This window comes from Lygodium microphyllum, chromosome 25 (genome assembly GCF_053477565.2).
Source record: "Lygodium microphyllum isolate KBCC chromosome 25, Lygodium_microphyllum_v1.1.10, whole genome shotgun sequence".
Classification (NCBI taxonomy): domain Eukaryota; kingdom Viridiplantae; phylum Streptophyta; class Polypodiopsida; order Schizaeales; family Lygodiaceae; genus Lygodium; species Lygodium microphyllum.
In genome coordinates this window covers 103793436-103819120 of record NC_141159.1, presented here as the reverse complement: position 1 = coordinate 103819120, position 25685 = coordinate 103793436, and the positions used below count along the sequence as shown (strand labels likewise).

General features: G+C 40.7%; 1 pseudogene; it reads left to right on the top strand.

Annotated features, from left to right (window-relative positions):
- The first annotated feature begins 16970 nt into the window (after positions 1-16970).
- LOC148014579 (uncharacterized) lies at positions 16971-17955 on the top strand (annotated as a pseudogene).
- Positions 17956-25685: the final 7730 nt, after the last annotated feature.

The following is a 25685-nucleotide window of genomic DNA, read 5'->3' as shown; positions in this document are numbered from 1 at the left end:
ACCTTGGTCGGCTGGCTCGGTCCCTAGTCCCCTAGTCCTTTAGCATCACCCACAATTTTTCAAGGCACATCAAGGGCAGGACATACCTAGGGAGCTTGTCTTGCCTATGGTTAGACCTGTCACCTAGACCCATTCACACGATTCCCCCTTGCACTTTGCCTTAATACCATTGCATTCAATTGTGGTAAGCACCGTAGAATGGCCATGAAAAAAACACCGTCCTCATCAAGCAAGTCCACTAGCTCCTAGCTACCAAAAGTATGGTGTCCCTATGTCCAATTATGCTATGTCATGCAGTCACAATGCAAATGATGTCTCATATACCTTCACGTGTACTTCTTCTCAATATGGACAACTTTGCTTCATCCACACATTGTTACGAGAAACTAGCCCGTGGTCTTCTAACTACGTAATATCTAAGTATGCACGAGAACACATAATATATGCACCGAAATATATACACAGTTTGGGTCCTCAAGTGCAGGACAATACTCTCAGCTGGCCTATCTCCCAAACTAATTGAACTATGTCTTGTGCACGATAGAGAAGACTAGCACTACCCCTACGGAGAGACCACCTATGAGAGATTTTCAATTGCAGGTGTTGAAGACTCTGAAAAAAATGTTGTTCGCTCTTCATCGACACCCAACTCTGAATTCTTATCCTTTATCATCCTGCAAGCCCATCAAGAATCGTCATGTATAGAATCCCCAATAAACCAACACTTATGATGGCCATGAGTGCAATCCCCAACAAAGAACAGCCCTACCACCAACTCCAACAACCCTACCACCAGCCACCTAGGCCACCAACGTGCCCCCAATGACCTTCCTCCACACCACCACCAACACTCCTCCATGGAAACCACCGATGTCCCTTCCACTCACGCCTTTAGTGCATGCCAAAGCCTGCTACCTACGACGGTGAGTGCCATGGGATTGGCACTCATCTAGGAGGGGGGTAATGTTAACCATCAGACGAACAAGGTGGAAAATCTAGAAAAGCTAAAGCAGAAGAAAAAGGCCAAGGAAAAGTGAAACAGAAGACAAAGGCGCAAAAGGAAAATCTAGAAATACAAGAAGCGCAGAAAAGTCCCAAATAAGGGAGAAAGACACACAAGGAAAAGCACAAGTCAATACTTTTGTAAAAAAGCAAAAGCGCATCGTGATTTAATTTAAGGAGCTCCGGGCTCTCACCCGTGCAATTTGTATATGTAGATGGGCGGTAGGAAGGAAGCTACAAAGATAGGAAGACAATGGGAAAAAGGGCCTAGGCCACGACCGGCCATGTAAAAAAGGGGATAAGGGGATGACCGCCCAAAAGGGATTTAGGGTTTTGTATATAAATTTGAAAAGTGAATGAGAAGCTCATTCTTGTGTGTGGCCAAAAGTGTCTCTCCTCTTCTTCTTGTTCTTGTTCTTGCTTGCTTGAGCTTGTGCTTGAGAGAGGGAGTGTGAGAGTGTGAGGGAGTGAGTGTGTGAGAGTGAGGGACCGGGGAGGAGAAGCTCTCCATCTTCTTCTCTCTTCTCTTCTTCTCTTCTTCTCTTCTCTTCTCTTGTCTTGCTCGCGGCGATGGAGCTTGGAGTGTGGAGCTTGAGAATGGAGCTTGCTTGAAGCTTGCACTTAGATCGTGGAGCTACCGGAGTGCACGAGAGAGGAGGTAACTCGATCGGCATGGAGGTAAGCTCACTACACCCGTAGATATGGATGGCACGTCGGCTATGTGAGAGATAGCCATTGGTGCTCGGCTTGGAACACTTGAAACAATAAGTGGTTCGTGGGTCTTGGCAGTTGAGCGAAAGCTCCCACAATTGGATCTATGCACTAGCATTGGCATGCTTAAGAGGTAAAAGAAACTAAAAAATGGGTTATCGGGGTGATAAAGCATATCCATCAATGAGCGGAAATTGTAATTTTTGAATCGCAAAATTTGTGAAATTGGAAAGGTAGGAGTAAAAGCTTGAATCAAGTCCATGAGAATCATGAGTTGCTATGATAACGATTAATTATGTTTAGGTCATTGCAATACTAGGCCACACTTGCATTCAGCCTGATGACTTCGTGTTTCTCACATAAAAGAAAAATGCATGTCTCTATTTATGAGTTGCATAAGTGCCTTGAAATGAATTCCAAGAGTAGAACTCTGCATTGCACCATCATCTTAAGATAGGTATCAAGTACGGTTTAAGCTGCACTACTAGCGGCTCATCTTAAAGATAGTTATAGGACACACATATGAAGCATTAAACTTAAGTGCTCAAGGCAGTTCAATGATATAAATCCTATATATGCAAGGATAGGGCTTAACTCGACTTATTTAGGGTTGAAAGGTAAATGGGCTAATCTATTGTTACATTCATAGGAGGACCTTGAGACAAGTAAAACACTCATTGGTCTCTATTCTACATTTGGCCTCGATAAAGCTGAAGCAACCTTGAAGATATCACCATGTTAATACAAGAGAGTTCGAGTATTGTTTTTCCAAGACAATAACCCTAGACTTAAGGCTAGCAAGCTAGAACAACAACCATCTGAGAACTATTGGATATAGATCTAATTGCATAATTGCTTGTTCCTATCACATAGGAGTGGAGCTGAAAAAAAAGGTATTCCCTAACCCTCGGAGGATATGGGAGATTGCCACCAAGGCAAGAAGGACAAATGCTAAGCGTCAAAGATAGGCACTCCACCTTAGTAGATGTCCCGAGCACTCACCTCCACCATTGTTGTGCTTGTAAGTTTACAAAAACCGCTTGTAAAAGATTATATAACCCCAAAATCATAAAAGAAATGGGAATAATGAATCAGGTTGAGAACTTTTGGAGGACATGCCAAACCACCCCCAGCTGGCTGTCAACCCTAGCCAAGGGGATTCTTAATAGCTGTGGACCGAACCCGCCATGAGAGGTCTCTTTGCGGAATGGTTTGAATGTAGGAGGATGCTTGGATGCCGGGGGGGGGGGGGGGGGGGGGGGAGCTCTGGTTGTAAATTCCCTACCTCCCCATCCTACTCAAACGATCTGCTGTGACTGAGATAGATTCTAGAGAGCCCTTGTTACTAGTGCAAGAGGTGGAATCTTGGAGGAAATAAAGTGCATCCTCATGGATTGCAGATATTATTCCTTTTGAACAAGACTTGTATCTCAGCCAAAATGCTAATATTCAGTTTACTTTCAAGGAACACATCTGAAATTGTTTTCGTGTCAATGTGTCATAAGATTGTGTGAATGACCCTTGTTTTCTAAAGGGCTTAGTTAAGGAATTTGCTTTTAAATGTCACATATAAATGTGATATGGCTAATTAGATAACTAAATTACACCTAATGCAGGGAAGGGGGTGGGTAGAACCCCCAACATGTCTATCCTATGGAAGGTTAGTCCTAGAGAACTGGGAGGCTTCTCACAAGATTTTACCATCATTTGACCTTTAGGCAGTGTGGGTTGGCACTTGATTCATACCATTTTAGGGGACTGGAATGGTACTACGTCCTATAGGCAAAGGGGTTTTGTGGCACATCCCTCTTTTTTCTCATTCTCCCATGGTTTTTATTCATGTACGGCCCAAGAGGAGTTCCTATCATTGGGAAAAAGGGCTGACAATGTTCTCTTATTCACTTTAAAGAGTGATATTGGATTTTTTCAACAAGACGGTGTCATAGAGAAGATAACAGATGGATGTGCTGGGAAAGAGGGAATACCATGTAATCTTGTTAAGATCAAGGGGAAAAATGTAGTATACAAACTTGATCCTTTGTTTATTCACTTTGCTCGTATTAAAGAAGACGAAGAATACTCTTTGAAAACAATGGGATGGACCTTATTTGAGGAGGTAAAGGGCACATAAGACATTATATTAGCATTCCAAGTTGTTCAAAATAATGAGCTACTTTTGCTATCAAGAAAAGGTGATCGCCCAAACAAAAGAATGAAGCTCCAAGATAAACAAATAAATTTGAGATCTTCACCTTCTCCTCAATAAGTAAACAATTCATGGAATCCCACAAGCTCAAAGTCAAAATCACCTCAATAAAGTTCCTTGTCACAAGCTCTTGTTGTTAGTATGGCTACTAACACTACCAAGAATGATGCTACTTTACCTTCCATGCTAGAAGTTACACTTGCAAAGCCAATAATTTCTCTTGAGGTCAAGGGAGTAGAAAGAACATTCGATTTTCCTAAGATAGTTAAGAAGAAGAGAAAGAAGGAAAAATCAGGATTTCACATGTTTGAAAAATTCTTTCCATTTGGTCCAACAACACAATTTCATATTCTCGTTGATAGGTGTTATGAGGCACCTCCTTTGTATGCTTATAGGTCACTATGTTGGGATTATGTAGAGAAGCTAACTACGTCTTTCATAAAGAATCCCATGAATCCAACAATAACAACATATCTTATGCCTTTTGTTCAAGACAACAATGAGAGGAGACCCATGCATCGTGATGAGGTGGATGCTAATAAGTTGGACACTTAAAGTTATTGGATTATATCGGGGCTTCACTCAATTCATGTAGCAAATATATATATTCAGAGTAATACTACATGTTGTCTAGGAACCAAGCATTTATACACCATGAGAAATGCTAGAATATTAGTTGATTGTCCTGCAGAAATGTGCATTGAGCTTTCACAAATGACAAATATGGAATCACATAATGTTATGAAGAATTCCCCTTATATTGAGCAACTTCAACAATTAAGAGATTAGTGGCTAGCATTTGGTTCTCCACCAAAACCCCAACAAGGGTTTTCTAAGACAAGCTCTCAAAGAGTACCATGGCAGGTAATCACATATAAGCTTACGTTCTCTTTTTGTGAAGATTAGTGTGATGCTCTTTCTTTTGTTCTATGCTCACTATTTTGATCTTTTTTTTGCAGAGATTTGTGGCATACATTGGAGAAAATTGTGCATCTAGAGATTGCCATATGATTGTGAGAGCGGAATTTTGGTGCCAAGAAGTGCTTAAAAATAGCTAAAAATTATGAATATCAAGGGAAAAATATTCAATGTCGAAGGCGGCGGCTTGATCTAGGACGATTTTAAGCGCCAAAGTGCTTTAAAGATACCCGAGCAACACTTGTTGATTTTTCATCATTTTTCAGACAGTCATGTGGGTTGACACGAGTTACCGGCCAATGTGGGATGCCAAGCCGGATGCCTAGGATTTTTCAGAGCTCAATTCCGAGTCCAGACGGGGAAATGGCCAAGAATTGGTCAAGATTTGAAAGGGTGGCCATAACATGGACCAAAGGGGGGGTGCCCTTTGGGGGAATTTTAACCCCCCAACCAAAAAGGCATGCAAAATAGGAAATCGTGGGATGAAGGAGATGGAGAAAAAACGTGATCAGGAAAGCGCCGAAAAATGCGCCCCATTGTTGATCAATGGATCATGCCTGCTCAATACAACCCACATTAATGATCATGGGGCTTCAATCCCCCTGGATGCTAACTCTATCTCCGTGCTTCGCTCCTCCATTGGCGGTTTCTATGAAGAATTCTGATTTCGGTCTTTCTCTCTCCTCCCTCTCTCTCCCCTAAAGGCAGATTCATGTGGTGAAGAAGAAGAAGAAGAATGGATGATGGATGCTTGTCCAATGAAGACCGGATTGCTTCGTGGTGTAAGAAGATTGAAGATTGCTGATTGTGGACTATCATGAGCATTAATGGTGGCTGGAAATCAGTCCCGAGATATGGCAAATAAAAACCCGCAACCCGCAAAGAATGGTAATCTCATTTTTACAAAGGAAAATGGTAATTTTTATGCAATTTGCTTCATGAATACTTGTTCCCATGAGATGATTATGCATTATAATGTTGTTTGCAATGTCTTACAACTATTTATGATTAGAAAATCAGAAAATCGTAAGTGTTGTGGATGAAATTAGTAGTGAAAAACCCGTAAATATGCAAAATATGGGGAAATTGGGTGTTTTTGAGATATAAATGGAAAATGTAATAAGCCACACCAACTAAACTTGTGTTTTTGCTGCAAATGAACCTAAGGGCCACATCCCACAACTCATTTTGTATTTTCAGTCATTTAATATTGCAAAAAATACAAGAAAAATAGGGTAAAATAGAAAAAAATAGGGAAAAAATGGATTTTGAGTGCCAAAAATTAAGAAAAAATAAGATTCATGTTTGTGGATGTATGGGGGGTTTGAAGTATGAGGTTTAGCCTCAGTTCAGCCCTACCTCTATGTTTTAGTGAGTTTTTATTGCTTTTCATACAATAAAAATGTGGAAAATAAACCCTAAATCTATGCACGATGCACAACCTAAACGGGTGAGGGGGTAGAGTGTATGAAAAGTGTTTAAATGCTGAATGAAATGATGAAAAGCTTGCTGGTTTTTATGCATACCATATAGATCGGTTGATAATTAAAGATTAAGGACCTAGTAGCATGAGGGTTTCTCGGTGCTAGGTTCATGCAACGCCGCATACGAGCGATAGTCAAAATCATTGAAAGAAATGTTTTCCACATGTGCGCCAATGCTGCTTTTCCTAATTGTTTGAGCACATGGACATTCACAATTTGCATGAAGCATGAAATTTAAGAGGTGTCAGACAATACCTCCTGGATGCATGGCAATTGTTTTCTAGGAATATGACCAACGTTGAGTAAGTAAGGTCATCCTAAGCTATAGGCTAGGCGTTGGGTCTAGGGGAAAGAAAGTGAGGAAGCATGGTATATCTCCTGGAAATACACGGATCATAAAAGAGAGAAGTTTGTGTTCGTGTGTTATATATGTTTAGCGACGCATCGAGGGGCCAATCCCCAAGGTGTAGGAGAGTCATAGTGAGGTAGCGGCAGTCAGCCGTTGGAGGACCTCCTATGTTTGTACTTCGTGCTATTTGGCAATGTGCTAGGGACTCCCTCTGAGGAGTGTTAATTGGGTTAGAGTTGGACTACAAGACGTGATATAAACGCAAGATGTTTAGGAAGATGATATATGTGTCATCCACGCTCCTGGCCGCGAGGCCGTGGGGTTGTTGAGCGTATGATAGAGGTCCGGCTAGTGCATGAGCCAGTGCCGGCCCGTTTTAGGTCCCATCAGTGGTGCGTTTGTCGGGAGCCGCTTAGAAGTGGCGGTCCTCGAATCCTGGTTGTCTAGGGACCAGTTAGCAGTTTATGCCAAAGGACACTGAGATTGATCCGTTATTCATCGATAAGCATCGTCTAGCCGAAATCCAAAAGCAAGAGAGAGACGAAAGAGCTAGGCAACGTGCTGAAATTTTTAGGAGATATTCCCCTAAGTGTAGCGGTGCTGAACCCTTACGAGGGAGTGGATCTACTGGTCTTGGGGCCACAAGCAGTAAGTTAGGAGAAGGTGGAAGCACTAGTGCTCCCCTTCCTTCCATAAGGTAGTCTACATCAAGTGCGGGAGGTGTAACCCCACCGTTCCCTATTTCTAGTGCAAATCCAATTCTCGTCATGGCACAGCCTATTGCAATTCCTGCAAGAATGACGGATTTGCCAGCTCTAGGTTACCTGCTACCCATTTTTAATGGGCTAGTTTAGGAAGATGTGGAACTCCACATCAGGGAGTTTCAAAAGCTGATGTTCAACTGTCGCATCCAAGAGAAAGGACATTTAATGATGTTCTTCAACATGACTCTCAAAGGAAGAGCTGCCATATGGTACCATGGTTTAGAAGCCGGAACCATATTGAATATTGATGCATCGTATGGAGCTTTTCGAAGGGAGTTTGCCCCTGAAAGGGGTGGGCAATATTGGTTGCGTGTACTCAACGTAACCTGCCAAGAACCACACGAGGATATTCGTGCTTACGCGAAGAAAATAAAATAGGTTTTTTGTAAGTTGGACACCTCTATTCCTATCCCTGCAGTTGCCCAATTGCAATATTTCCTACATGGTTTGGACTTTAATATTCAGTTGCAATTGAGTAGTGTCCCTTTGGGGGATATAGATACTGCCATTACACGAGCACAAGAAGTGGAATCCTGACTACAAGCAGCCTATGCCTCTCAAGGCAATTCGAATATGGGTCTAGCATTGGGAAATAATATGGCGACGGCCAATGGCAGTGGTAGCCAAGGGATAGTGATGGCTAATCCTAATGGGAGAGGGAACATGATGCAAAATGTGCCTTTATTACCAGCTCCCCCTAGCATGTCGATGCCTACGGGTAGTCAAATGGCTCCAAATGGTGGAGGCCAGGTAGTTAATTCTAATACCATGCCTGTGGTTCAACAACCAGTGCCTAATCGGATCATTAGGCCGATGGAACGGCAGGGTAATGATCAAGGCTAACGAGTCGAGTGCTTCCAATGTTCTTGGCGAGGTTAAGGACATGATGAAGCATTATACCAACATGATTACGGAGTAGTATCGACAAATAGCCGTTGATGTCACTTCCTTAAAAAACAACAGAATTTGATAGGAAGTAGATACCCAGATGAGGGTGCACCTTTGAGGTTTAGCTGCAAATGGTGTGGTGGACAACATTATCCAAGAAATTGCCCAAATGTCAAGTGCGACATTTGTGGGAAATTTGGCCATTTAGCAGCCACTTGCTGGAGTAAGATTAGTTCTCTCCAGCGAGGTAGTCGGTAACCAGGGCCTGTTAATCATCGTGCACAAGGAAATGATTCCCAGCGAGAAGACGGGCCTAAACAAATACTCCAACGACCAAAGACTACAGTGGAAGAGCTGCCTAGTGGTAATGGGGTTAGTTTGATTGAGGCCTTGCACGTTAATGACGCTGAAACCTCTAATCTGCGAGCTGTCCTTACAAGAGGTCAAAAGGGTAGAGCGGTCGACAAGGATAAGCCTGTCGACGGAAACCCTAAACAGGGCGACAAAGGAACGCAAGTTCTGGATGCTGCCATGGAAGGGGGACCTCTGAAGCCCGTGGAGAGTAAAGCCGATGTTAAGAAGGATAAGGAACCACCGAGAAAGAAGGTAAAAGTAAAAAAAGAGGTAATAAAGCCGGTTCAGCGACCTAAAGAGCAGATGGTTTGGCGTGAAAAGCAAACTCTACCGAACTATCATGAATTCGATTTGGTGAGCTCTCTTTGTGAAGTCAAGCCAGATGTGAACCTTTTACAGCTTATTAAGCTTTCCCCAGGAGTATGCAAGGAATTTAGAAAGATCCTGCATACCGAGTATATCGTGGAACCTTTGGGTATTGCGCGAGTTGGTGATGACTGGTTCGAGCATGCTGAGAAGCATTGCCCAAGGGTTGCAGCCTATGTCGATGGGATATTAGTAGATTATGCCATTGTCGACACGGGATCATCTTTAACATTATGAGTTCTGAACTGATGGAAAGGTTGGGTCTTGCGATCCAAAAAGATACCTCCACAATTCTCAGAATGGTAGATGATAGTTTGAGGCAGCCGGAAGGCTGCATTACTAAGGTCCATGTCACTGTTGCAAATGTAGAATGCCTGTTGGACTTTAGGGTAATTTGTTTTGCATGGTATCCAAGTTACCAAATATTACTTGGACGACCTTGGATCTTGCAAGCAGACTGCCAAGTGGATATACCCGCCGGTCGGTTGATATTCGGCAGAGGTGCTCAGCGCGTGGTGATTGATGCCTATCCTGAGTCCCCGCAGAGTGAGAGAGCTCCTCTATCTTCCACAGAATTGGAGACATTAGAAGATTTATCCGCCAGTGAGACATCATCGAGTGATGAGTCCAAAGAGGGATCCACCACGGAAGACATCTATCAGACCACTTTGAACGAGCCGATAGAGGCCCAAGATCGTATAAGAGATGCAGATGTTATTGAGCTAGACCTTCGCATGCCAAATGATTCGCGGCCAATCAAATTAGGTTCTATGCTCAGCTCAGCAGAAAGGGAGGACTTTGTGTCCTTGATTCAAGAATTCCGCGACATCTTCGCCTGGAGTTATGATGAGCTGAGAGGCATTCCTCCCAGCCTGGCTATTCATACAATTCCGTTGAAGGAAGGAAGTCGTCCTGTGCGTCAGAAAGTAAGGCATATGCCTTTTGAACTCAGGGACGGGCTGTATGAGGAGCTACAGAAGCTTCGGAAAGCGGGTTTGATTTTTTCTATGCAACACACGGAATGGTGCTCACCAGTTGTGATCAGGAAGAAGAAAAATAATCAGATCCAATTATGTGTGGATTTTAGGGAGATGAATAAGCAGACAGTTAAGGATTACTACCCGTTGCCATTCATTGACCAGATTTTGGATCAATTAGCAGGTAGGGAGATATATTCGTTTATGGATTGCTTTGCAGGATATAACCAGATGGCAATTGCAGAAGAGGACAAGTTGAAAACAAATTTTATTATTGTCTTTGGTACTTTTGTGTAGCATGTGATGGCCTTTGGTTTATGCAATGCGCCTGGTTCGTGGCAACGAACAACAGATAAGACATTCGGTGACATATCCCCTGAAGAGTTGAAGGTGTTTATTGATGACTTAGGGGCTGCCACCGTGAGAGAAAGGCAGTTGATCATTTTAAGAAAATGCTTTGAGCACTGTAGACAATTTTGTATCGCTCTAAACCCACGGAAGTGTGTTTTTGGTGTACCTTATGGGCTCTTGCTAGGCCATGTGGTCAGTTCTGTAGGAATTGCGACAGATCCCGAGAAGATCAAAGTCATAATTGCCATGGGTCCACCACGCACTCCAAAAGAAGTTCATAGCTTTCTATCTTCGGTTGGTTATTACTGTAGATTCATAAATGCCTTGGCAGAAAGAACGTTGCCGCTTACAAATCTATTGTCCTTTAGTTGTTTGTTTGTATGGGGTGACCCTTGTAAGGTAGCTTTCGAGGATGTGAAGCAGGAGCTAGTAAAAGCTCCCATTTTAAAAGCACCTAAAAGAGGTGAGGTGTTCTATATATTTTCAGCAGCCACCATGCATAGTATCAGCTGTTGTTTAGCCCAAATTTGGGAAGAGAAGTGGTATCATTCGATAGCCTTTGCTAGTCGGAAATTGGGCATTTCAGAGATCAATTATACCTACATGGAGAAATTGTGTCTGGCGATGGTCTTTGGGACCAAGAAATTCAGGCATTATATTCTCTATGAGAAAGTTGTGCTTTATACGAAGGCGGAGGGGCCTCAATTATTGATGAATAAGTTGCAGCCACCTGATCGTCTAGTGAAGTGGTTAATCACTTTGTAGGAGTTTGATTATGAGATCAGGAGTAAGCCACCAAGGTTACAGGGTATTGTGGAATGTCTTGTGGACTTTGGGGAGTCGAAAGAATCTGTGGCTGAAGGTAGTGACATGGACTTGTTATTTAAAATAGATATGGCATCTATTCCTTCCTGGTATGCTGCAATAATGCATTATTTATCGACGGGAGAGGCTGGATCTGAATTATCTAAAGTTGAGAGAAGGAAAATTAAGCAGTAAGCATTAAAGTTTGCCTTGATCGCAGGTACACTATATCGGCAAGGGGTTGATGATATATATCGACGATGTGTGATCCCTGACGAGGTGCCATTCATTTTGGAAGAGTGCCATGATTCCGCTTGCGGAGGTCATTTTGCTGGATGGCTTACAGCACAAAAGGCTTTAAGAGCAGGTTATTGGTGGCCTACCATCTTCCAGGATGCGTTTGCCTATGTTAAGAGATGCGATATTTGTCAACGACATGATAGTCGAGAGAATAGGAAAAGACCACTCACCCCTATTATGGCGATACTTCCATTTGAGGGAATAGACTTTGTGGGTCCTATTACTCCGTCGTCGACTGCACAAAAGAGGTATATTATTGTAGCAACTGACTACTTCACAAAGTGGTCAGAAACACGTGCAACAAGGAAAGATGATGCTAAAGAAATTGCTAGTTTCCTTTTAGAGCAAATAATATGCCGTTTTGGTCCACCGAAAGAATTAGTGTCGGACCGTAGAACCCATTTCTTAAATAAGGTGATCAAAAGCTTGATTGAGGCTTGGCAAATCAAGCACAACAAAACAACTCCTTATAATCCGCAGACAAATGGGCAGGTTGAAAGTACCAACAAGCAGCTTGTGGGTATCCTATCGAAAGTCGTATCTGAAAAGAAATGCAACTGGGATAAGAAGCTATATGTGGCGTGTGGGCATATAATACCACGTTCAAGCGAGCCACTGGCCACACGCCGTTCAAACTAGTTTATGGTGAAGAGTGCGTTTTACCCTTTGAAATTGAGTTACCGACCATTAGATTCGCAATAAACCATTCTTTGGGTAATGAGAACGCCCTATTAGAACATTTCACGACTTTAGTGCACCTCGATGAAATCAAGTTGCAAAGCCTATTACACCAAGAGGTGGCTAAACGTCGCATGACCTGAAAGCGAAGAAGTACAACTTTAAGAAAGGAAAACTGGTTTTATATTATGATGCGCATAGGGAGCTGTTCCTAGGAAAGTTGGAACCTAAATGGGATGGACCCTACAAGATTGTTAGGTTAGGGAAGAACAGGTCTACAGCCCTATTAGCTAATCTACAGGGAGTAGAGTTTAAGAATAAGGTTAATCTTAATAAGATTAAACCTTACTATTTCTGAGTCTGCTAATACAAAGAAAATGCATTGCAGGTCCATGCTAGGAATGATCTGAGACCTGCGGAAAAGAGCTTAAAAGTTGGTTGATGGATCGGTTAATCCCATATTTGGAGCACCCATATCTGGAGCAAAGATACCATCAGGGGAAACTCATCTGGTGGAGCAAAGGGTATAAGGTGATTGAGCAAGAAGACAGAACCTTTGTGTGGAGGATTAAAGTCTTCTGCCATCACTGTTTACGACTGTTGACGAGTCTCCCTGTTGAGTTCAATGAAGAAGGTGGGATGGAGCCGTCAGTTCATCCTCTCAATATGTTAAACTTTGACTATCATAACTATGAATAGAGGAGTTCGCGATGGCCAGCTGTGTAAACCCATTGTGGACGTATACATTATACTTTGATGGAGCGTCCAGGGGCCCTAATAAAAAAGTAAGTGTTGGAGTAGTAATCTGAGACCCCCGACGTAGAGTGACGATGAAGTTAGCTACTTATCTCGGGGTAGGATTCACTAACAATATAGCGGAGTATAAAGCCTTGATTATGGGACTGTATATTGCCAAGCAAGGTGGTATTCATCGATTGTTAGTAAAAGGGGATTCCCAGTTGATCCTGAATTAGCTAGATGGGACATACACAGTGTGGAATCCCATTCTTTGTATGTATCATCGGATTGCTATGACCCTACTAGAGGAGTTTGAGAGAGTGTCTTTTCAGCTGATTCCACGTTACTGGAATCAGTTTGCGGATTCATTAACAAATCTTGCTTATGAGGAAGACCTCTTCTTTAATTATGGTCCTAGTTTGGATATTGTCATCAATGATGAAATAGGACCCAGTCGTTTGTGGGGAATGTTATCAGAACATGCAATATATGGCAGATGATGGTTGATATGGGTGATGCAGAGAGTAGCCGAGACCAATCTACCATTATTATCTGGGACCCATAGGTTAATTAGACAACATATTATGCGTACGCCTCTTGCTATTTATGCAGGAGGGATGGGTCATAACCGTATGCACTTAATTTAGGGCTACGAGCCTGTTTTTCCTCCTTGGAAGGGAACCTATTATTGTATATCTGGATTCTTCCAGGGAAGGATGTGTAGGTGTTACTTTGTTTTATTTCGTTAGGCCAAGAGAGCCAATTCAGTTTTGTAGTGAAGTGCTTTATTTCATTAGGCCAAGAGGGCCAGTTGTCTGTTTAGTGTAGGTGCGGTTAATGGTTTCTTGTTTGAGTCCTGTGCTTGACAGATTCCGTGGAGCTGGAGAGAGCCTTTGTCGCGGCATCGACGCTTCTGGTGGCCCTATCCAGGTGATATCTATCCTTTATGAGTACTGTGGTTTTTATGCTATATGTGTTGGTATACTTGTTAAAGGGGGTTTTTCATTTCTTGTTGGGGACCAATGTGTCCAAGGCATGAAGTCCCGAGGTTTCGGTTTAGTATGTTTGAGGGAGGTCTGAGTAGTTATTGCCTCCTGTCAAGACATTGTCAGGCATTGAAAGACCTGTTTTAGAAGGGAGTTCTAGTGACCCTGTTCTGCTAGCCTGCTAGGCAGCTGTTCTAGGAGTTCTTGTTAGTTGTGAGGTAGTTAGCAAAGCCTGCAGAAAGAAAAATAAAGATAAAACCCCGAATATCTTTAAGGAAATAAATAAATGCAAAGGTGTGTAAAAAGGGGTTCTGACCCCTATCAAAAGAAGAAAAGAAACGAAAGAAAAATTTATGAGCAGTTGATAATTGCCTAGCGAAGGCCTGGTAGGTTCTTGGGGACGAGTTAGACCCAGGGCCGATGCCTTGTCTTCCTAGGGGTGGCATCTTGCTGAAAAAAAAAAGAAAGTAAGGAAGGTTGGAGTGAAAATAAAAGTGAGCATTAAAAAAGGATTAAGTGTCGCCTTGTGAGGGCTTGGTAGGTTTTTGGGTATCGAGACAAGACTTGAGGCCGATGCCTTGTTCTCCTTGGGTCACTACGCTCAGCTCCCTCCTTTTTACATGCCCGAATATGAAACATAAAAACCCTAAAAGAAGCAATGTGCTACAAGAAAATACTTCTTGATCAGGCTGTAGGAGTCCTCGCCTAATAGGAGCTCCTAGTTATGTTGTCCTTAGTTAGGTAGGTAGTTCAGACCACCACTTAGGGCAACCTCTTTGACAATTCTTTTTAGTTTGGCCATGTTGGAGTGGTTGGTTAGTGACTAGCTTCGGATCTTTCATCAGACTATGCTAGGCCTACTCCTTGTGGATGTCATGCCTTGGTTTTGTCAGGGGGTAGGGTGAGCATTGTGCTATGTCTTATTGCATATTTGTTTTGTATCAGCTTGATGCTTCCTTTGGTTGTTTCTGTGCAGATATGTTCGTGGATTCAACGAGTTGAGTCGCCCTATCCTGTGGTCGCCAATGAGAGTGGAATTTTGGTGCTGAGAAGTGCTTAAAAATAGCTAAAAATTATGAATATCAAGGGAAAAATATTCAACGTCGAAGGCGGCGGCTCGATCTAGGACGATTTTAAGCGCCAAAGTGCTTTAAAGGCACCCAAGCGACACTTGTTGATTTTTCATAATTTTTTAGACAGTTGTGCGGGCTGACACAAGTTATCGGCCAATGCAGGATGCCAAGCTGGATGCCCAGGATTTTTTAGAGCTCAATTCCGAGTCCGGATGGGGAAATGGCCAAGAATTGGTCAAGATTTGAAAGGCTGGCCACAACATGGACCAAAGGGGGGGTGCCCTTTGGGGGAATTTTAACCCCCCAACCAAAAAGGCATGCAAAATAGGAAATCGTGGGATGAAGGAGATGGAGAAAAAATATGATCAGGAAGGCGCCGAAAAATGCGCCCCATTGTTGATCAATGGATCATGCCTGCTCAATACAACCCACATCAATGATCATGGGGCTTCAATCTCCCCTGGATGCTAACTCTATCTTTGTGCTTCGCTCCTCCATTGGTGGTCTCTATGAAGAATTCTAATTTCTGTATTCCTCTCTCCTCCCTCTCTCTCCCCTAAAGGCAGATTCATGTGGTGAAGAAGAAGAAGAAGAATGGATGGTGGATGCTTGTCCAATGAAGACCGGATTGCTCCGTAGTGTAAGAAGATTGAAGATTGCTGATTGTGGACTGTCATGAGCATTAATGGTGGCTGGAAATTAGTCCCGAGATATGGAAAATAAAAACCCGCAACTCGCAAAGAACGATAATCTCATTTTTACAAAGGAAAATGGTGTTTTTATGCAATTTGCTTCATGAATACTTGTTCCCATGAGATAATTATGCATTATAATGTTGTTTGCAATGTCTTTCAACTGTTTATGATCAGAAAATTAGAAAATCATAAGTGTTGTGGATGAAATTAGTAGTGAAAAACCCGTAAATATGCAAAATATGGGAAAATTGGGTGTTTTTGAGATATAAATGGAAAATATAATAAGACACACCAACTAAACTTGTGTTTTTTCTGCAAATGAACCTAAGGGCCATAGCCCACAACTCATTTTGTATTTTCAGTCATTAATATTGTAAAAAATACAAGAAAAATAGGGTAAAATGGGGGAAAATAGGGGAAAAATGGATTTCGAGTGCCGAAAATTAAGAAAAAATAAGATTCATGTTTGTGGATGTATGGGGGGTCTGAAGTATGAGGTTTAGCCTCAGTTCAGCCCTACCTCTATGTTTTAGTGAGTTTTTATTGCTTTTCATACAATAAAAATGTGGAAAATAAATCCTAAACCTATGCACGATGCACAACGTAAACGGGTGAGGGGGTAGAGTGTATGAAAAGTGTTTAAATGCTGAATGAAATGATGAAAAGCTTGTTGGTTTTTATGCATACCATATAGATCGGTTGATAATTAAAGATTAAGGACCTAGTAGCACGAGGGTTTCTCGGTGCTAGGTTCATGCAACGCCGCATACGAGCGATAGTCAAAATCATTGAAAGAAATGTTTTCCACATGTGTGCCAATGCTGCTTTTCCTAATTGTTTGAGCACATGGACATTCACAATTTGCATGAAGCATGAAATTTAAGAGGTGTCAGACAATACCTCCTGGATGCATGGCAATTGTTTTCTAGGAATATGACCAATATTGAGTAAGTAAGGTCGTCCTAAGTTGTAGGCTAGGCGTTGGGTCTAGGGGAAAGAAAGTGAGGAAGCATGGTATATCTCCTAGAAATACGCGGATCATAAAAGAGAGAAGTTTGTGTTTGTGTGTTATATATGTTTAGCGACGCATCAAGGGGCCAATCCCCAAGGTGTAGGAGAGTCGCAGTGAGGTAGCGGCAGTCAGCCGTTGGAGGACCTCCTATGTTTGTACTTCGTGTTATTTGGCAATGTGCTAGGGACTCCCTCTGAGGAGTGTTAATTGGGTTAGAGTTGGACTAAAGACGTGATACAAACACAAGATGTTTGGGAAGATGATGTATGTGTCATCCACGCTCCTGGCCGCGAGGCCGTGGGGTTGTTGAGCGCATGATAGAGGTCCGGTTAGTGCATGAGCCAGTGCTGGCCCGTTTTAGGTCCCATCAGATTGTTAGCTCCTAGGAAATATTTGATAGTTGGATCAAAATCATGAAGAGATACTCTAGAGGTGAACTTATATCCCAAGAGGAGAGTTTGAGAAAAAAGGGAAGGCAACCTTTTCCTACTACATTTCGTTGCCTTATGGGTTTAAAGGATGGAGATATCCTTACACTAAAAGAGAAGATCAATGAAGGCCATATTCTTTTTCTTAGAAACAAATGGGATAAGGAAGATCTGATTGACATGGAAACAAGGGCTAAGCAAATCAAGCAAGATAGGGTCCTAAAGGAAGAATTAGTCACTCTTTTCAATGCTTTAGTTCCAGAAAGTAGCGCTATGATGAAGATTTGAGAAGAGCTTGATGATGATTATGATATCAATGATGAAGTCTACACAAAGATTTTAGGCATTTGCAATGGTTGGGTATCAAAGAAGCTCACATGTGGAGCTGATGCAGGGTCCCTACCAAATGGAGCAAAAGATACTGTGAACTTCCTAATAATTGGAAAAAAGAAAAATCCTCTTCAATCCTCCACTACTTCCCCTTGGCGTGTATACGTTTTTGGATGCAATCTAGAAACCTTTGATCTTATACATAATGTTTACAGAGATCCAATTACCATTGGGGTTGTTGTTCTAGATGCAGCACATGGGGTTGAGGGAATGAAATGGGACTCTATAAAGTTTGGAAAGGTTGTATCCACTCTATTACAAATGACATGTGAACCTAAACAATTCATGTTGTTATCATTTCTTGATCAAAAAAGCAAATGGTATCTTTGGAAAATGCTCTTGAAAGCATTTCTTGCAAGTATCACATGCTAGTTGGTAGTGTTGAATTCCTACCAATGGATAGAACATTTGCTTTTGGATCTATAGATTCTTTTGTGGTTTTGACATTAGTGACCATGGAGAAAAGATTCATCAATATTGAGCGATATATAAACAATGTCAACAAGCCTTCCATTTTGGACTTTGAAGGCTTGGACAAGGAGTGCCATGATGAAGATCTTGAAGAAGAACAAAGGCTTGCAAAGGCCATTTTGAGAAAGAAAATGAAAGTTATGAAAACTACAATCAAAGGACTCAATGATGCTCATGAGGTTGTATTTGATGTATATGCAAGTGGACTTGCATTTAAGGTGGCATTGGTAAATCATATGAAGACTATTGTAGTGGTTTGCAACACTCAAGAGCAAAGAGAGGTTGAAGCACAATTGTGGAGGGTCTATGAGAGTGCCAAAAAAATTTCAAACTCCCAAGAACTGAAGTTCAAGTTCTTGAAGTACCACCCGAGGGCATAGAAGAATCAAGCCAAGATATAGCAAGTCTAATTATGAAGAAAAATTAAAGGCATCTACTTTAGGTGTCTAAACTCCGTTCCTTCTCCTTTCACCAAGGAAGACACATTGATGTAATTTTAATTTTTTTCTTGAAAAGTTACTTCCATTAGCATTTGCAATATTTTTTTTCATTAGCATTTGCAATATTTTCTTTCTTTGATGATATTACTTTAAAAAAATATGTCTTTAGTTTTTTATTTTTTACAAAAGGTACCAAGCATGTTTGTTTTAAAAAATCTATTTAAGTAAATATTTTTCTAAAATAGTATTAAATAGCTCATTAAAATTTATCATCATTTGTAAGGATAACTGCTTAATTGTAATCTAGTGTGTAAGAATACTTATCATAATGAAAAGTTTGAGCTAGCTATGCAAAATTTACTTAAGTCTATTTTAGATCTTATTTCAATTAAACTCTTATATGTGTTGTATAATGATCTTGTCATGTTAGTTTTGGTTAGATTTGTCCACATAGTCAACTCTCTTATCTCTTATAGCCTCTTTCACTACATCACTAGTACATGTCTATGCATGTACCTTAGGATAAGAGAGCCAACAATATATTGCACACCCCAAAAAATATTCATTGCACCTCCCAAAGGAGTTTTACCTTAGTAGCAAATATTGCAACAAAGATTTCACTCCAATGTATCTTTTGAGATGTGTATATGGAATATTAAGGTAAAATCCTTGTTACAATTCATGAGTTTAAATATCTATGGGATATAACTAGTTCAAAAATAGAATGGTTAGTCCTTAAGAAGAAACTATGAAAACTTATCCAAATAGAGTATAACTTATCTCAATTAAATTGTCATGTGTCACTTATATGTGACATAGTTTTGGTCACATGGTCAAAAGTATCATGTTTAAATTTTCTTTTAATAATTAGGACTAATAAACACATTCTTTGTACATTCCATTTTGAAGTCCTTTTTAGAAACTGAGTATGTTAAATATTATAATGATAATATAAAATTTACAACTAATTACAAGAATCTATTGTTAGTATCTCAAGTATACTTATAATTAGTGATAAAAAGTAAGTATGGAAAAATGACTTTATTAAAATAGATTGTACTTCAAAGAAATCATCATATATATTTTTTTCACCTCATGATATTACTCTTGGTTAGATTTGACCACATGGTCAAATGTCTCTTTTCTTTAGAGATCATTTATTAAGTAGTACCTATGTATGTATTTATCAATGTAAAGTTAAATTGCTTTAGTGTTCATGCCAATTTATAGCTCAAACATTAAGTAGAATGACGAGGAAGTAAATGAATATAATGTGCTTCTTTTTCTTCTTTATAACTTCAACTAAGACATCTATGCTTGGATATCTAACTGATTCAACAACAGTAGAGCACGATGATGTGATTAATGTGTCCTTGACAAGAAATGCAACACAATTATGTGTAATACTTGATCTCAATGGTCTTCTTTTACAATGATGCTTTGCTAAGTCTAAAAGGTTTCAAAGCTTTCAAATGGAAAAGCAATGGCTTGTTCTTTGACCGGGATGTATGGAGTTTCTTGAAGTCTTATTTGCAAGATTCCAAGTGGGAGCTTGGTCAACAGGTTTACATAAGAATGTAATGGCAGTTATTAAGAGCTTGGAGATCCATGCAAAAAGGAAGTATCCTTTCTTCATGATTTGGGGCCAAGAACAATGTCATAGACATCGACTCAAAATCATATATAGGCCAGATAAGATGGGAGTAGAAGAAATGTTCACGTCTTTGAAGTATGTATGGGATAAATATGGAGATGTTTGTCAACATACCAAGACTATTCTCATAGATGACAGTCCTTACAAAGGATGTCCAAATCCTGTTGAGAATTGCATTTATCCAAAAACATTTGATATTGATCATGAAGACTCTATCTTTATCAAAGAACTTCTACCATACTTGACTCGCTTAAGCAAATACCATGATGCATGTAAAGTCATCAATTTTGATCGATATGGATAGGATCCAGTTCAATATGGACATGAATTGTATGCTCAATTCAAGGTTGTCATTGATGAATGGACTAGAGTAGAGAATGATGGTATTTCATCATCATCATCAGCACCGCACGAGACCATGATTGATAAAGATGGTATATATGTTCAACCTTCAATTACTTCTTGCTTTAAGAGACCATCTATTATACAAACATCCTCAACAAATGCCTCACGTCATCCGTCTCTTACATTGAATAGCTCACAATTATCCATGTTGAAGAAAACTCCTTTAGTCTCTACTTTGAAAGTTATGGAAGCAATGCAAGTTGCTCATGAGTTAGGATATCACAAACATTTCATAAATGGTAGTGCAGGTAAACGTTTTATACAAAATCTACAAAAGTTGTATTTTCCCAATATACATGATGTAACAAGAAGCGGTGACTCTATATGGACTAATTTTGACTTTCATAATAAATATATCCCTTACATTAAAGGCTTTTGCAAGGCTATGAAATATATGCTTGTTAGAAATTTAAAGTATATTATGCAGTTACCTTGGTGTTTCTAAACACCACCAATATCAATGAGAGAATCTACTTGATGTTTTTTATTCTTTCAATAACATTAGTTAATTGTGTTGAAATTTCTTATAAAGTAGTTTAAATCCTATTTTGTACTTTATGACCATCTACTATACAAGCATACTCAACAAATGCCTCATGTCATCTGTCACTTACATTGAACAACTCACAACTATCCAAGTTGAAGCAGACTCCTCTCTACTTTGAAAGATATGGAAGCAATGCAACTTGCTCATGAGTTAGAATATCACAAACATTTCATAAATGGTAGTAATCTGACTTGCAGCCCTTGCTCTACCATTTGACCAACCGATACCAAGTTCTTTGTAATAGATGGCACATTTAATACATCTGAAAGACTCTTTGTCTTACCATCATGCAAGGACAAGGGTACTTTTCCAATGTCTGAAATTGGGTGGCATGAATCATCACCCATCTACACATAACCTACATTTTGCAAATCCTGCATCTCTCCAAACCATTCTGCATGGCTGGTAATATGATTGGATGCACCTGAATCAACATACCAAACATCATCATGTGTTCCCTTTCCTGTAACATCATTCAGCATATGCTGCATAACAAACAGACGTTCATTTTTGTCTTCATTTTGTCATGAAGACGATGCATAGTTTCCTTGCTGCAACTTACCATTGTGAATATCATCTTTCTTAGCATAACATTGGGCTGCAATATGACCTGTTTTGCCACAGTAGTGATGCACAATACCAGAGCTATTAGAACCTTTGTTTTTCCATCCACCTCTTCCTCTAAAGCTCCCCCTGCCTCTAAAGTTACTGCGACCTCCTGAAACCTGCATATCACCAAATTGTTGATTCAATCTGTTTTGCTGGTTGTCACTACCACGTCCTGTACCACGGCCTCTTGAAGAGAACCTACCACGTCCCCTTCTTGAACTAGAGTAGAAAGCTTGGACCTGTTCACTACTTCTTTCAAATGTCTCACTCTGTATGTTGATCTCTTCAGTGATCATAAGGAAGACCAACTCATCGAAATCTGGAAATGGCTTTCTGACATATACGGAAGTTACAAAAGACTTTCAAGACTTTTCATTGTTAAGTCCACCCAAGGTAGACGACACCAAATCATCATCATCAGGCATTGCATCAATCACTGCCAATGCATCTACAATGCTCCTTACCTTCAGTGCATACTCATTGATAGACATCTTCCCTTTCTTCAATGTATTCAACTCTTGCTTGAGTTGAATCTTTCGTGCCTTTATATTTACGGAAAACATACTTTCAAGTATGGTCCAAGCTGCATATGAATTCTCTGCATTTCTAATATGTCCCAGGATATTATTGTCAATTACTGTAGACAGCCAATACATGACCTTCTTGTCTTTTGCATTCCATTCCTTCCGTGCCTTTGTCTCTTCTGCAGTTGGAGGATCACTCATCTCCGGTTCCTTTTCTTCACCTGAAACAAACTCGTAGAGGCCTTTTCTAATAAGGAAGTTTGTGACACGGAACTTTCATGAAGGATAGTTATTCTTGTCGAGCTTCTCAATGATGGGGCTTCCACTATTCTTTGCCATTATCACAAAACTAATACCAAACAGCAAGCAAATCTTCTGCAACTCTCGACCTGTAGTGCACAGCAATACACCAGACAGCCTTTTTCACTGTCTACTCAACAATACATGCAATCTGTAACCTGTTTGCAGATAAACCTTATGTTTGCTTCTTGCAAACACATCAAGAATTACAGATTCGCAATCTGTAACCTGCACGTCCACTTTTGGTCAAAACAGCTGAAATCACAGTGTATCCTGAAACTTTTTGCTTCCAGTGCCTCCACAGGCACTATCCAAGAGAAAGAGTGGAAGGATGGGAGAGCTTCTTACCCGTGGCTTGCTTACTCAAACCTTGCTTCTTCTCCTTCACTTCAGCCTTCGAAATCAGCCTCTCTCAGTGGCGCGGCTCTGATACCATGTCAAGAATCGTGTGGTGGGGAAACTTACTCAAGATGTTGTGCCGAACACACACAGAATGCACAAGGAGAAGCTCACTCAAGAGACAAGAAGAGAGATGGAGGCCAAAACGTTTTCTTGCTGGTTTCTTCTTCTTCTTCCATACTCTTTACAATATACACAAAGTATAGATAAGATACAATATAAAGGAAAGTGGCCTACTAAGTCAAACAATACATAACTGACTACACTAGTCAACTTGGCGCTATAACTATGCCAGCTGTAAATAGGTGTAACAACTTGAATATAATAAGTAATGAGTCAATGGCCATGTGAGAGTCATAATGACCACCGACGTGCTAAGTGTAGACGTGTGGACCCATCTAACCAGACGATCCATCATCAATGTCTGCATGTGTTGAGCTTTTCATCTCAACATTAGAGCTGAATCTTGAGGGGCCACCCTCTTCAGGCCGTCAGCTCCCTATCAAATTTTGTTGCTTCTTAAGAAAATTGACATCCACAGCTATTTATCGATACTGTTCAGAGATCATATCGGTGTAGTGCTTCATCATTTTCTTAACTTCACCAAGGACATTAGAAGCACTTGACTCATAGCTGCGATCGTCAGTCTGTCGTCCCATGGGCCTAACCACTTGATTAGGAATTAGCTGTTGACCAACTGGGACAACATTAAGATTCATTGTTTGGTTTCACCACTATTTACCGAGGCCGCCTGACTAGCCATAGGCATAGTCATGCTAGGAGGAGCTGGTAACATAGGCAAATTCGACATAATACTCCCTCTGCCACCCCTATTTAACATGGGGTCCCCTTGACTCCCATTGGTCAAGGCCAAATTATTACCATTCTAATTATCATTGTGCTACATAAGCCGCTTGCAAGCGCGACACTACTCCTTCTGCTTGGGTAATGGCAGTGTCAATATCGGCCAAAGCAACACTATTCAGCTGCACCTGGATATTAAAATCCAATCCATTTAGGAAATATTGCAACTGGGCAGCCGCAGGAATGGGAATATAAGTGTTAAGTTTGCGAAGAACTTGCTTTAGTTTCTTGGCATATGCCTAGTCTACATTCTCATTTGGCTCTTGGCGTGTTACATTAAAACACGCAACCAATATTGTCCACCCTTCTCAGGGGCAAACTCCCTACGGAAAGCCGTAAAGAATTTGGCACTGCTAGTTATGGTTCCGGCTTCTAGACCGTGATACCACATTGCCGCTCTTTCTTTTAACGTCATGTTGAAGAATATCATTAGGTGTCCTTCGTCTTGGATTCGATAGTTGAACATAAGCGTTTGAAACTCCTTAATGTGGAGTTCTCCATCTTCTTCTACTAACCCATGGAAAATGAGCAACGATGCTCCTAATGCCGGTAAATCTGGTGTACATGGAATTGGTTGTGCCATGGCTACAACCGGATTGACAACAGGAGTTTGTGTAGGAAACACTACATCCCCACTTATTTTAGCGCAAAAATCTTAATTTTCTCTATTTTTTACTATTTTTTCCTATTTATTATTCATAAAAAATATGTATTTTCTGATTTATTTGTGTTTCCTTATTATTTTGAATGAAACTTAACATTTTCTCTGAGTTTATCTCATTTCCACTCCTTTTTCCCAACTCAAAATTGGAAAAAATCACCAATTTTCATTAAAAATGACATTTTATGTGTTTAAAGAATTAATAATAGCTCTAAATCATTATGGGTTCTACATTTCTATATTTAGAGTCCTCAAACATGATGCAAACAAGATTCTAACAAAAATTCATCGCATATGAACAACATTTGGAACATGAAACAACAAAAACAGGCAAATTTCTTTGTAAAATTGGAGCATACCGCGTGTCTTACGTGTTGTGGGTTTTTTAATAATTATTCAGACAGCCCACAGACTGACCAGTAACCATTCTTCAGTGCTGAACCTCTTTCCTCAGCCTCCTCTTCATCTTGAAGCAATCCGATCACAGCCGGACAAGCATTCTTCAGCCCCTCTTCTTCTTGATTTCTTACACATGAATTACCTCTATGCAAGAGAGAGAGGGAGGAGAGAGAAAGACTGGTTTTTTATCTCTTTGCTCAGTGCATCATTCCTTGATCCGTTTATGGCAATTGAGGGCGAAGGATAGAAGCATCTCAAGGCCAAGAGGATTCCTCCTGCTTCCACCGATCAGAAAATGATGAAGAATGGGGGAAAAAATGGGGCGCAAAAAAGTGACGCCCCCCCCAACGTTTCATTTCGTGGCTATCTTGGTTGTTAAGCTCTTTGTTAAGAGCTTTTAAGCTCTTAATCAAATTATCTAGTTCATGCCTTTTGCTTTCACACTTCCGACAAGTGGTTTTTTCGCTTTTGAGGGGCAAACGACATCGGATTCGAGATCCGTCTGGAAGGATGGTTCCATTGCATGGAAATCTACAAAGCTTGGCCCCGTCACCCTCTTCTCGGCTTCCAGATTTAATAGCCGCTTCACAACCCCGAACCTTGCGAGGATTAAATGGGGGATCAAACGACCTCAGAATGGAGATCCGAGACTTGCGTTGGATTCCTGGTGTCATTTTCCATTTAGGAAAACTCCAGCTCAGCCATCTGCCACCGTTTGATTTCCATGAAAATTAGCACTGGTGCTTTAAGGACTTGCCGCTTAAAATCGTACTGATTGCCACCACCACCTTCGACGAAGTCTATTTTTCCCATGATATTTGTAATTTTTGGCTATTTTAAAGTACATCTCGGCATCAAAAATCATCTGTCAGAAGGCATTCAATACATAGACATTAACTATGAATGCTTGCTATCCAAACCAAAAATATTTTCTTCTA